An 11,837-nucleotide genomic window follows, 5' to 3' on the forward strand; every position below is an offset into this window, starting at 1 on the left:
TAAGTGTTTGACGCTCAAACATTTCTGGGGGAGCACCCCCATACCCCCCACCTATAATTTGTCTCCCAAAATGTTGAAATGAAACCTAGACCCTGTACGCAGGTTGCATACAATAATCCATAGATATGTTGTTTTTACTTTTTGGATTAAAAAGAAGGCATGTCAGCAAACTCCATGTCAGCCCTTAGTATGATTATCATTTCATCATAGATTGGCCCTTTGTGAAAATGAGTTTGACACACCTGATATAGGTAATGTAAGGTCTGTCTCACTTGTATTAATTTTACTCTGAAATAACTTGAATGGAACTTTAGATGTCTGGGGATAAGCAGCAGTCAGGTAGCTATTCAAAGCTATAATTACCTGCCTATTTTGTTTATTTAGGTAAAGCATTATGAAAAAAAATGCAAGCGCAATAAAGTATACAACAAAATTTGCCGCACGCGCACTGTCCCATTCCCTCTTGGGCTAAGCCCCGGATGTTTCAGAAACCTAGAAACGCCACTGTCGTTTTTCTTTGGTCGTCATGAAAAAAAACCTAAGGGGTAACACTGTCGTATTTTATTGGTCGTCATGAAAAAAAACATAAGGGGTAACACTGTCGTTTTTTTATTGGTCGTCATGAAAAAAAATGTAAGGGGTAACACTGTCGTTTTTATCAAATAAAACATGAGGGGTAACACTGTTACCCCTCATTTTTTTGGTCGTCATGAAAAAAAACATAAGGGGTAACACTGTCGTTTTTTTATTGGTCGTCATGAAAAAAAACATAAGGGGTAACACTGTCGTTTTTTAATGGTCGTCATGAAAAAAAACATAAGGGGTAACACTGTCGTTTTTTAATGGTCGTACTGAAAAAAAACATAAGGGGTAACACTGTCGTTTTTCTTTGGTCGTCATGAAAAAAAACCTAAGGGGTAACACTGTCGTATTTTATTGGTCGTCATGAAAAAAAACATAAGGGGTAACACTGTCGTTTTTTTATTGGTCGTCATGAAAAAAAACATAAGGGGTAACACTGTCGTTTTTTAATGGTCGTCATGAAAAAAAACATAAGGGGTAACACTGTCGTTTTTTAATGGTCGTACTGAAAAAAAACATAAGGGGTAACACTGTCGTTTTTCTTTGGTCGTCATGAAAAAAAACCTAAGGGGTAACACTGTCGTATTTTATTGGTCGTCATGAAAAAAAACATAAGGGGTAACACTGTCGTTTTTTTATTGGTCGTCATGAAAAAAAACGTAAGGGGTAACACTGTCGTTTTTATCAAATAAAACATGAGGGGTAACACTGTCTTTTTTTATTGGTCATCATGAAAAAAAAACATAAGGGGTAACACTGTTGTATTTTAATGGTCGTCATGAAAAAAAACATAAGGGGTAACACTGTCGTTTTTGATTGGTCGTCTTGTTTTTCTTTGGTCGTCATGAAAAAAAACATAAGGGGTAACACTGTCGTTTTTTAATGGTCGTCCTGAAAAAAAGCATAAGGGGTAACACTGTTGTTTTTCTTTGGTCGTCATGAAAAAAAACCTAAGGGGTAACACTGTCGTATTTTATTGGTCGTCATGAAAAAAAACATAAGGGGTAACACTGTAGTTTTTTTATTGGTCGTCATGAAAAAGAAACGTAAGGGGTAACACCATCGTTTTTTATTGGTCGTCATGAAAAAAAACATAAGGGGGAACATTGTTGTTTTTTATTGGTCGTCTTGAAAAAAAACATGAGGGGTAACATTGTGGTTTTTTATTGGTCGTCATGAAAAAAAACATAAGGGGTAACACTGTCGTTTTTTATTGGTCGTCTTGAAAAAAAACACAAGGGGTGTCGTTTTTTATTGGTCATCATGAAAAAAAAACATAAGGGGTAACACTGTTGTTTTTTATTGGTCGTCATGAAAAAAAACATAAGGGGTAACACTGTTGTTTTTTATTGGTCGTCTTGAAAAAAAACGTAAGGGGTAACATTGTGGTTTTTTATTGGTCGTCATGAAAAAAAACATAAGGGGTAAGACTGTCGTTTTTTATTGGTCGTCTTGAAAAAAACACAAGGGGTGTCGTTTTTTATTGGTCATCATGAAAAAAAACATAAGGGGTAACACTGTCGTTTTTTATTGGTCGTCATGAAAAAAAACGTAAGGGGTAACACTGTCGTTTTTATCAAATAAAACATGAGGGGTAACACTGTCTTTTTTTATTGGTCATCATGAAAAAAAAACATAAGGGGTAACACTGTCGTATTTTAATGGTCGTCATGAAAAAAAACGTAAGGGGTAACACTGTCGTTTTTGATTGGTCGTCTTGTTTTTCTTTGGTCGTCATGAAAAAAAACATAAGGGGTAACACTGTCGTTTTTTAATGGTCGTCCTGAAAAAAAAGCATAAGGGGTAACACTGTTGTTTTTCTTTGGTCGTCATGAAAAAAAACCTAAGGGGTAACACTGTCGTATTTTATTGGTCGTCATGAAAAAAAACATAAGGGGTAACACTGTAGTTTTTTTATTGGTCGTCATGAAAAAAAACGTAAGGGGTAACACCATCGTTTTTTATTGGTCGTCATGAAAAAAAACATAAGGGGGAACATTGTTGTTTTTTATTGGTCGTCTTGAAAAAAAACATGAGGGGTAACATTGTGGTTTTTTATTGGTCGTCATGAAAAAAAACATAAGGGGTAACACTGTCGTTTTTTATTGGTCGTCTTGAAAAAAAACACAAGGGGTGTCGTTTTTTATTGGTCATCATGAAAAAAAACATAAGGGGTAACACTGTTGTTTTTTATTGGTCGTCATGAAAAAAAACATAAGGGGTAACACTGTTGTTTTTTATTGGTCGTCTTGAAAAAAAACATAAGGGGTAACATTGTGGTTTTTTATTGGTCGTCATGAAAAAAAACATAAGGGGTAAGACTGTCGTTTTTTATTGGTCGTCTTGAAAAAAAACACAAGGGGTGTCGTTTTTTATTGGTCATCATGAAAAAAAACATAAGGGGTAACACTGTTGTTTTTTATTGGTCGTCATGAAAAAAAACATAAGGGGTAACACTGTTGTTTTTTATTGGTCGTCTTGAAAAAAAACACAAGGGGTGTCGTTTTTTATTGGTCATCATGAAAAAAAACATAAGGGGTAACACTGTCGTTTTTTATTGGTCGTCATGAAAAAAAACATAAGGGGTAACACTGTAGTTTTTTTATTGGTCGTCATGAAAAAAAACGTAAGGGGAAACACTGTAGTTTTTTATTGGTCGTCTTGAAAAAAAACATAAGGGGTAACATTGTCGTTTTTTATTGGTCGTCATGAAAAAAAACATAAGGGGTAACACTGTCGTTTTTTATTGGTCGTCTTGAAAAAAAACACAAGGGGTGTCGTTTTTTATTGGTCATCATGAAAAAAAACATAAGGGGTAACACTGTTGTTTTTTATTGGTCGTCATGAAAAAAAACATAAGGGGTAACACTGTTGTTTTTTATTGGTCGTCTTGAAAAAAAACACAAGGGGTGTCGTTTTTTATTGGTCGTCATGAAAAAAAACATAAGGGGTAACACTGTCGTTTTTTATTGGTCGTCATGAAAAAAAACATAAGGGGTAACACTGTTGTTTTTCTTTGGTCGTCATCAAAAAAAACATAAGGGAAAACACTGTCGTTTTTTTATTGGTCGTCATGAAAAAAAACATAAGGGGTAACACTGTCGTTTTTGATTGGTCGTCATGAAATAAAACATAAGGGGTAACACTGTCGTTTTTTATTGGTCGTCATGAAAAAAAAACATAAGGGAAATAATAGAAATACACACATACATTTAAATGACATGTATATCCTCTTTATTGATGATTGAATATTTTGTACTGTCATTGCCTCAGTGGTGCAGTGGAGTGCACTCTGCCTTACCCCCTGGAGACCGGGGTTCAAGTCCGGTTGAAGTCATCTGTTGGAATGTTGAAATTTTTCAAATAAAACATAAGGGGTAACACTGTCGTTTTTTATTGGTCGTCGTGAAAAAGAACATAAGGGAAATAATAGAAATACACACATACATTTTAATGTCATGTATATCCTCTTTATTGATGATTGAATATTTTGTATTGTCATTGCCTCAGTGGTGCAGTGGCGTTCACTCTGCGTTACCCCTGGGAGACCGGGGTTGAAGTCCGGTTGAAGTCATCTGTTGGAATGTCGATATTTAGCAAATAAAACATAGAGGGTAACACTGGCGATTTTTTATTGGTCGTCATGAAAAAAAACGTAAGGGGTAACACTGTCGTTTTTTATTGGTCGTCATGAAAAAAAACATAAGGGGTAACACTGTTGTTTTTCTTTGGTCGTCATCAAAAAAAACATAAGGGAAAACACTGTCGTTTTTTTATTGGTCGTCATGAAAAAAAACATAAGGGGTAACACTGTAGTTTTTGATTGGTCGTCATGAAATAAAACATAAGGGGTAACACTGTTGTTTTTCTTTGGTCGTCATGAAAAAAAACATAAGGGGAAACACTGTCGTTTTTTTATTGGTCGTCATGAAAAAAAACATAAGGGGTAACACTGTCGTTTTTGATTGGTCGTCATGAAATAAAACATAAGGGGTAACACTGTCGTTTTTTATTGGTCTTCATGAAAAAAAAACATAAGGGAAATAATAGAAATACACACATACATTTAAATGACATGTATATCCTCTTTATTGATGATTGAATATTTTGTACTGTCATTGCCTCAGTGGTGCAGTGGAGTGCACTCTGCCTTACCCCCTGGAGACCGGGGTTCAAGTCCGGTTGAAGTCATCTGTTGGAATGTTGATATTTTTCAAATAAAACATAAGGGGTAACACTGTCGTTTTTTATTGGTCGTCGTGAAAAAAAACATAAGGGAAATAATAGAAATACACACATACATTTTAATGTCATGTATATCCTCTTTATTGATGATTGAATATTTTGTATTGTCATTGCCTCAGTGGTGCAGTGGCGTTCACTCTGCCTTACCCCCGGGAGACCGGGGTTCAAGTCCGGTTGAAGTCATCTGTTGGAATGTCGATATTTAGCAAATAAAACATAGAGGGTAACACTGGCGATTTTTTATTGGTCGTCATGAAAAAAAACGTAAGGGGTAACACTGTCGTTTTTGATTGGTCGTCTTGTTTTTCTTTGGTCGTCATGAAAAAAAACATAAGGGGTAACACTGTCGTTCTTTTATTGCTCGTCATGAAAAAAAACATAAGGGGTAGCACTGTCGTTTTTCTTTGGTCGTCATGAAAAAAAACATAAGGGGTAACACTGTCGTTTTTTATTGGTCGTCTTGAAAAAAAACAAAAGGGGTAACACTGTCGTTTTTTATTGGTCGTCATGAAAAAAAACATAAGGGGTAACGCTGTCGTTTTTTATTGGTCGTCATGAAAAAAAACATAAGGGGTAACACTGTCGTTTTTGATTGGTCGTCATGAAAAAAAACATACGGGGTAACACTGTAGTTTTTTATTGGTCGTCATGAAAAAAAACATAAGGGGTAACACTGTTGTTTTTCTTTGGTCGTCATGAAAAAAAACATACAGGGTAACACTGTCGTTTTTGATTGGTCGTCATGAAAAAAAACATAAGGGGTAACACTGTCGTTTTTTATTGGTCGTCATGAAAAAAAACATAAGGGGTAACACTGTTGTTTTTCTTTGGTCGTCATGAAAAAAAACATAAGGGGAAACACTGTCGTTTTTTTATTGGTCGTCATGAAAAAAAACATAAGGGGTAACACTGTCGTTTTTGATTGGTCGTCATGAAATAAAACATAAGGGGTAACACTGTCGTTTTTTATTGGTCGTCATGAAAAAAAACATGAGGGAAATAATAGAAATACACACATACATTTTAATGTCATGTATATCCTCTTTATTGATGATTGAATATTTTGTATTGTCATTGCCTCAGTGGTGCAGTGGAGTGCACTCTGCCTTACCCCCGGGAGACCGGGGTTCAAGTCCGGTTGAAGTCATCTGTTGGAATGTCGATATTTATCAAATAAAACACAGAGGGTAACACTGTCGTTTTTGATTGGTCGTCTTGTTTTTCTTTGGTCGTCATGAAAAAAAACATGAGGGGTAACACTGTCGTTTTTTTATTGGTCGTCATGAAAAAAAACATAAGGGGTAACACTGTCGTTTTTTAATGGTCGTCCTGAAAAAAAACATAAGGGGTAACACTGTCGTTTTTCTTTGGTCGTCATGAAAAAAAACATAAGGGGTAACACTGTAGTTTTTTTATTGGTCGTCATGAAAAAAAACGTAAGGGGTAACACTGTAGTTTTTTATTGGTCGTCTTGAAAAAAAACATAAGGGGTAACATTGTGATTTTTTATTGGTCGTCATGAAATAAAACATAAGGGGTAACACTGTCGTTTTTTATTGGTCGTCTTGAAAAAAAACACAAGGGGTGTCGTTTTTTATTGGTCATCATGAAAAAAAACATAAGGGGTAACACTGTTGTTTTTTATTGGTCGTCATGAAAAAAAACATAAGGGGTAACACTTGTTTTTTATTGGTCGTCTTGAAAAAAAACACAAGGGGTGTCGTTTTTTATTGGTCGTCATGAAAAAAAACATAAGGGGTAACACTGTCGTTTTTTATTGGTCGTCATGAAAAAAAACATAAGGGGTAACACTGTTGTTTTTCTTTGGTCGTCATGAAAAAAAACATAAGGGAAAACACTGTCGTTTTTTTATTGGTCGTCATGAAAAAAAACATAAGGGGTAACACTGTCGTTTTTGATTGGTCGTCATGAAATAAAACATAAGGGGTAACACTGTTGTTTTTCTTTGGTCGTCATGAAAAAAAACATAAGGGGAAACACTGTCGTTTTTTTATTGGTCGTCATGAAAAAAAACATAAGGGGTAACACTGTCGTTTTTGATTGGTCGTCATGAAATAAAACATAAGGGGTAACACTGTCGTTTTTTATTGGTCGTCATGAAAAAGAACATAAGGGAAATAATAGAAATACACACATACATTTTAATGTCATGTATATCCTCTTTATTGATGATTGAATATTTTGTATTGTCATTGCCTCAGTGGTGCAGTGGCGTTCACTCTGCGTTACCCCTGGGAGACCGGGGTTGAAGTCCGGTTGAAGTCATCTGTTGGAATGTCGATATTTAGCAAATAAAACATAGAGGGTAACACTGGCGATTTTTTATTGGTCGTCATGAAAAAAAACGTAAGGGGTAACACTGTCGTTTTTTATTGGTCGTCATGAAAAAAAACATAAGGGGTAACACTGTTGTTTTTCTTTGGTCGTCATCAAAAAAAACATAAGGGGAAACACTGTCGTTTTTTTATTGGTCGTCATGAAAAAAAACATAAGGGGTAACACTGTCGTTTTTGATTGGTCGTCATGAAATAAAACATAAGGGGTAACACTGTCGTTTTTTATTGGTCTTCATGAAAAAAAAACATAAGGGAAATAATAGAAATACACACATACATTTAAATGACATGTATATCCTCTTTATTGATGATTGAATATTTTGTACTGTCATTGCCTCAGTGGTGCAGTGGAGTGCACTCTGCCTTACCCCCTGGAGACCGGGGTTCAAGTCCGGTTGAAGTCATCTGTCGGAATGTTGATATTTTTCAAATAAAACATAAGGGGTAACACTGTCGTTTTTTATTGGTCGTCGTGAAAAAAAACATAAGGGAAATAATAGAAATACACACATACATTTTAATGTCATGTATATCCTCTTTATTGATGATTGAATATTTTGTATTGTCATTGCCTCAGTGGTGCAGTGGCGTTCACTCTGCCTTACCCCCGGGAGACCGGGGTTCAAGTCCGGTTGAAGTCATCTGTTGGAAAGTCGATATTTAGCAAATAAAACATAAGGGGTAACACTGGCGATTTTTTATTGGTCGTCATGAAAAAAAACGTAAGGGGTAACACTGTCGTTTTTGATTGGTCGTCTTGTTTTTCTTTGGTCGTCATGAAAAAAAACATAAGGGGTAACACTGTCGTTTTTTTATTGCTCGTCATGAAAAAAAACATAAGGGGTAGCACTGTCGTTTTTCTTTGGTCGTCATGAAAAAAAACATAAGGGGTAACACTGTCGTTTTTTATTGGTCGTCTTGAAAAAAAACAAAAGGGGTAACACTGTCGTTTTTTATTGGTCGTCATGAAAAAAAACATAAGGGGTAACGCTGTCGTTTTTTATTGGTCGTCATGAAAAAAAACATAAGGGGTAACACTGTCGTTTTTGATTGGTCGTCATGAAAAAAAACATACGGGGTAACACTGTAGTTTTTTATTGGTCGTCATGAAAAAAAACATAAGGGGTAACACTGTTGTTTTTCTTTGGTCGTCATGAAAAAAAACATACAGGGTAACACTGTCGTTTTTTATTGGTCGTCATGAAAAAAAACATAAGGGGTAACACTGTTGTTTTTCTTTGGTCGTCATGAAAAAAAACATAAGGGGAAACACTGTCGTTTTTTTATTGGTCGTCATGAAAAAAAACATAAGGGGTAACACTGTCGTTTTTGATTGGTCGTCATGAAATAAAACATAAGGGGTAACACTGTCGTTTTTTATTGGTCGTCATGAAAAAAAACATAAGGGGTAACATTGTGATTTTTTATTGGTCGTCATGAAATAAAACATAAGGGGTAACACTGTCGTTTTTTATTGGTCGTCTTGAAAAAAAACACAAGGGGTGTCGTTTTTTATTGGTCATCATGAAATAAAACATAAGGGGTAACACTGTTGTTTTTTATTGGTCGTCATGAAAAAAAACATAAGGGGTAACACTTGTTTTTTATTGGTCGTCTTGAAAAAAAACACAAGGGGTGTCGTTTTTTATTGGTCGTCATGAAAAAAAACATAAGGGGTAACACTGTCGTTTTTTATTGGTCGTCATGAAAAAAAACATAAGGGGTAACACTGTTGTTTATCTTTGGTCGTCATGAAAAAAAACATAAGGGAAAACACTGTCGTTTTTTTATTGGTCGTCATGAAAAAAAACATAAGGGGTAACACTGTCGTTTTTGATTGGTCGTCATGAAATAAAACATAAGGGGTAACACTGTTGTTTTTCTTTGGTCGTCATGAAAAAAAACATAAGGGGAAACACTGTCGTTTTTTTATTGGTCGTCATGAAAAAAAACATAAGGGGTAACACTGTCGTTTTTGATTGGTCGTCATGAAATAAAACATAAGGGGTAACACTGTCGTTTTTTATTGGTCGTCATGAAAAAAAAACAAGGGAAATAATAGAAATACACACATACATTTTAATGTTATGTATATCCTCTTTATTTCTCCTCATCCTCATCGTCATCCGCTTATCCGGGGTCGGGTCGCGGGGGGAGCAGCTCAAGCAGGGGGCCCCAGACTTCCCTTTCCCGGGCCACATTGACCAGCTCTGACGGGGGGGATCCCGAGGCGTTCCCAGGCCAGTGTTGAGATATAATCTCTCCACCTAGTCCTGGGTCTTCCCCGAGGTCTCCTCCCCACTGTACGTGCCTGAAACACCTCCCAAGGGAGGCGCCCAGTGGGCATCCTTACCAGATGCCCGAACCACCTCAGCTGACTCCTTTCTAAGTAAAGGAGCAGCGGCTCTAATCCGAGTTCCTCACGGATGGCTGAGCTTCTCACCCTATCCCTAAGGGAGACGCCAGCCACCCTTCTGAGAAAACTCATCTCGGCCGCTTGTACCCGCGATCTCGTCCTTTCGGTCATCACCCAGCCCTCATGACCATAGGTGAGGATAGGAACGAAGATCGACCGGTAGATCGAGAGCTTTGCCTTGCGGCTCAGCTCTCTTTTCGTTACAACGGTGCGGTAAAGCGAACGCAATACCGCCCCCTCTGCTCCGATTCTCCGGCCAATCTCACGCTCCATAGTACCCTCACTCGCGAACAAGACCCCGAGGTACTTGAACTCCTTCACTTGGGCTAAGGACTCATTTCCTACCCGGAGTAAGCAATCCACCGGTTTCCTGCTAAGAGTCATGGCCTCAGATTTAGCGGTGCTGATCCTCATCCCAGCCGATTCACACTCGGCCGCCAGCCGATCAAGTGAGTGCTGAAGGTCACAGGCCGATGATCCAATGAGGACCACATCATCTGCAAAAAGCAGTGACGAGATCCTCAGACCATGACTACGCCTCGATATCCTGTCCATGTATATCACAAACAGGATTGGTGACAAGGCGCAGCCCTGGCGGAGACCAGCACCCACTGAGAACGAAACTGACTGGCTGCCGAGAACACGAACACAGCTCTCGCTTTGGGAGTACAAAGATTGGATGGCCCTGAGGATAGACCCCCTTACCCCATACTCCCGCAGCACCTCCCACAGTTTCTCCCGGGGGACCCGGTCATACGCCTTCTCCAGATCCACAAAACACATGTAGACCGGATGGGCATACTCCCAGGCCCCCTCCAGGATCCTTGCGAGAGTGAAGAGCTGGTCCGTAGTTCCACGTCCGGGGCGAAAACCGCATTGTTCCTCTTCAATCTGAGGTTCGACGATCGGCCGAACCCTCCTTTCCAGCACCTTGGAGTAGACTTTACCAGGGAGGATGAGAAGTGTGATACCCCGGTAATTGGCACACACTCTCTGGTCCCCCTTTTTGAACAGGGGAACCACCACCCCGGTTTGCCACTCCTTTGGCACTGTACCCGACTCCCACGCGATGTTGAATAGGCGTGTCAACCATGACAGCCCCTCAACACCCAGAGCCTTTAGCATTTCTGGCTGGATCTCATCAATCCCTGGGGCTTTGCCACTGCGGAGATGTTTGACTACCTCAGTGACCTCCACCAGGGAAATTGACGACGAAACACCATCAACCTCGAGCTCTGCCTCCAACATAGAGGGCGTGTTATTCGGATTCAGGAGTTCCTCAAAGTGTTCCTTCCAACGTCCGACGACCTCCTCAGTTGAGGTCAACAGAGTCCCATCCTTACTGTACACAGCTTGGATGGTTCCCCGTTTCCCCCTCCTGAGGTGCCGGATAGTCTTCCAGAAACACTTTGGTGCCGACCGAAAGTCCTTCTCCATGGCCTCTCCGAACTTCTCCCACACCCGCTGCTTAGCCTCCGACACGGCAGCCGCTGCAGCCCTTCGAGCCTGTCGGTACCCTGCAACCGAGTCAGGAGTCCTCCAGGATATCATATCCCGGAAGGCCTCCTTCTTCAGTCGGACGGCTTCCCTGACCACCGTAGTCCACCACGGTGTCCGAGGGTTACCGCCCCTTGAGGAGCCTAAGACCCTGAGGCCACAGCTAGCCACCGCAGCTTCAGCAATGGAGGCTTTGAACTAGGGATGGGCATAATTAATCGATGCTCGATAATTGATCGTTAAGAAATGCGTCGATCAATTTATATTGTTATCGATCAAAAGGACGTTGTGTTGCATACTGTGAGTCTTGAAGCATTTAATTGAATATAACCCTGCCGACTGGTGGAAAGTGAATGGAAGAAGGTTCCCCAGGCTGTCAAAGTTAGCGCGACAATACCTCTGCATCCCCGCAACTTCGGTCCCGTCAGAGCGGGTGTTTTCTGCTACTGACAGTTACAAGGCTGCGTTCGCGTCTGACCCCCGAGCATGTTAACATGCTTATATTCCTAAACAAAAATATGTAGGCTGGAGTTACTGTATGGACAGTAGGGACAGTCACCACCGTATGTGAGTCGCTCTTTATTTTTTTCTTAATGTGTGTTGTCTCTCGCTCCGCTTTTCTTTCGGCTTGGTGCCTCTTGGAGTCGTTACATTTTGCCAAAACTGTGATATTTTAGCAACAAGTTCCGCCTTATATATGTTCAATAAGGTATTGCTTTTAGATAGACTAGTTCATGCAA

This window comes from Gadus macrocephalus, chromosome 10 (genome assembly GCF_031168955.1).
Source record: "Gadus macrocephalus chromosome 10, ASM3116895v1".
NCBI lineage: Eukaryota > Metazoa > Chordata > Actinopteri > Gadiformes > Gadidae > Gadus > Gadus macrocephalus.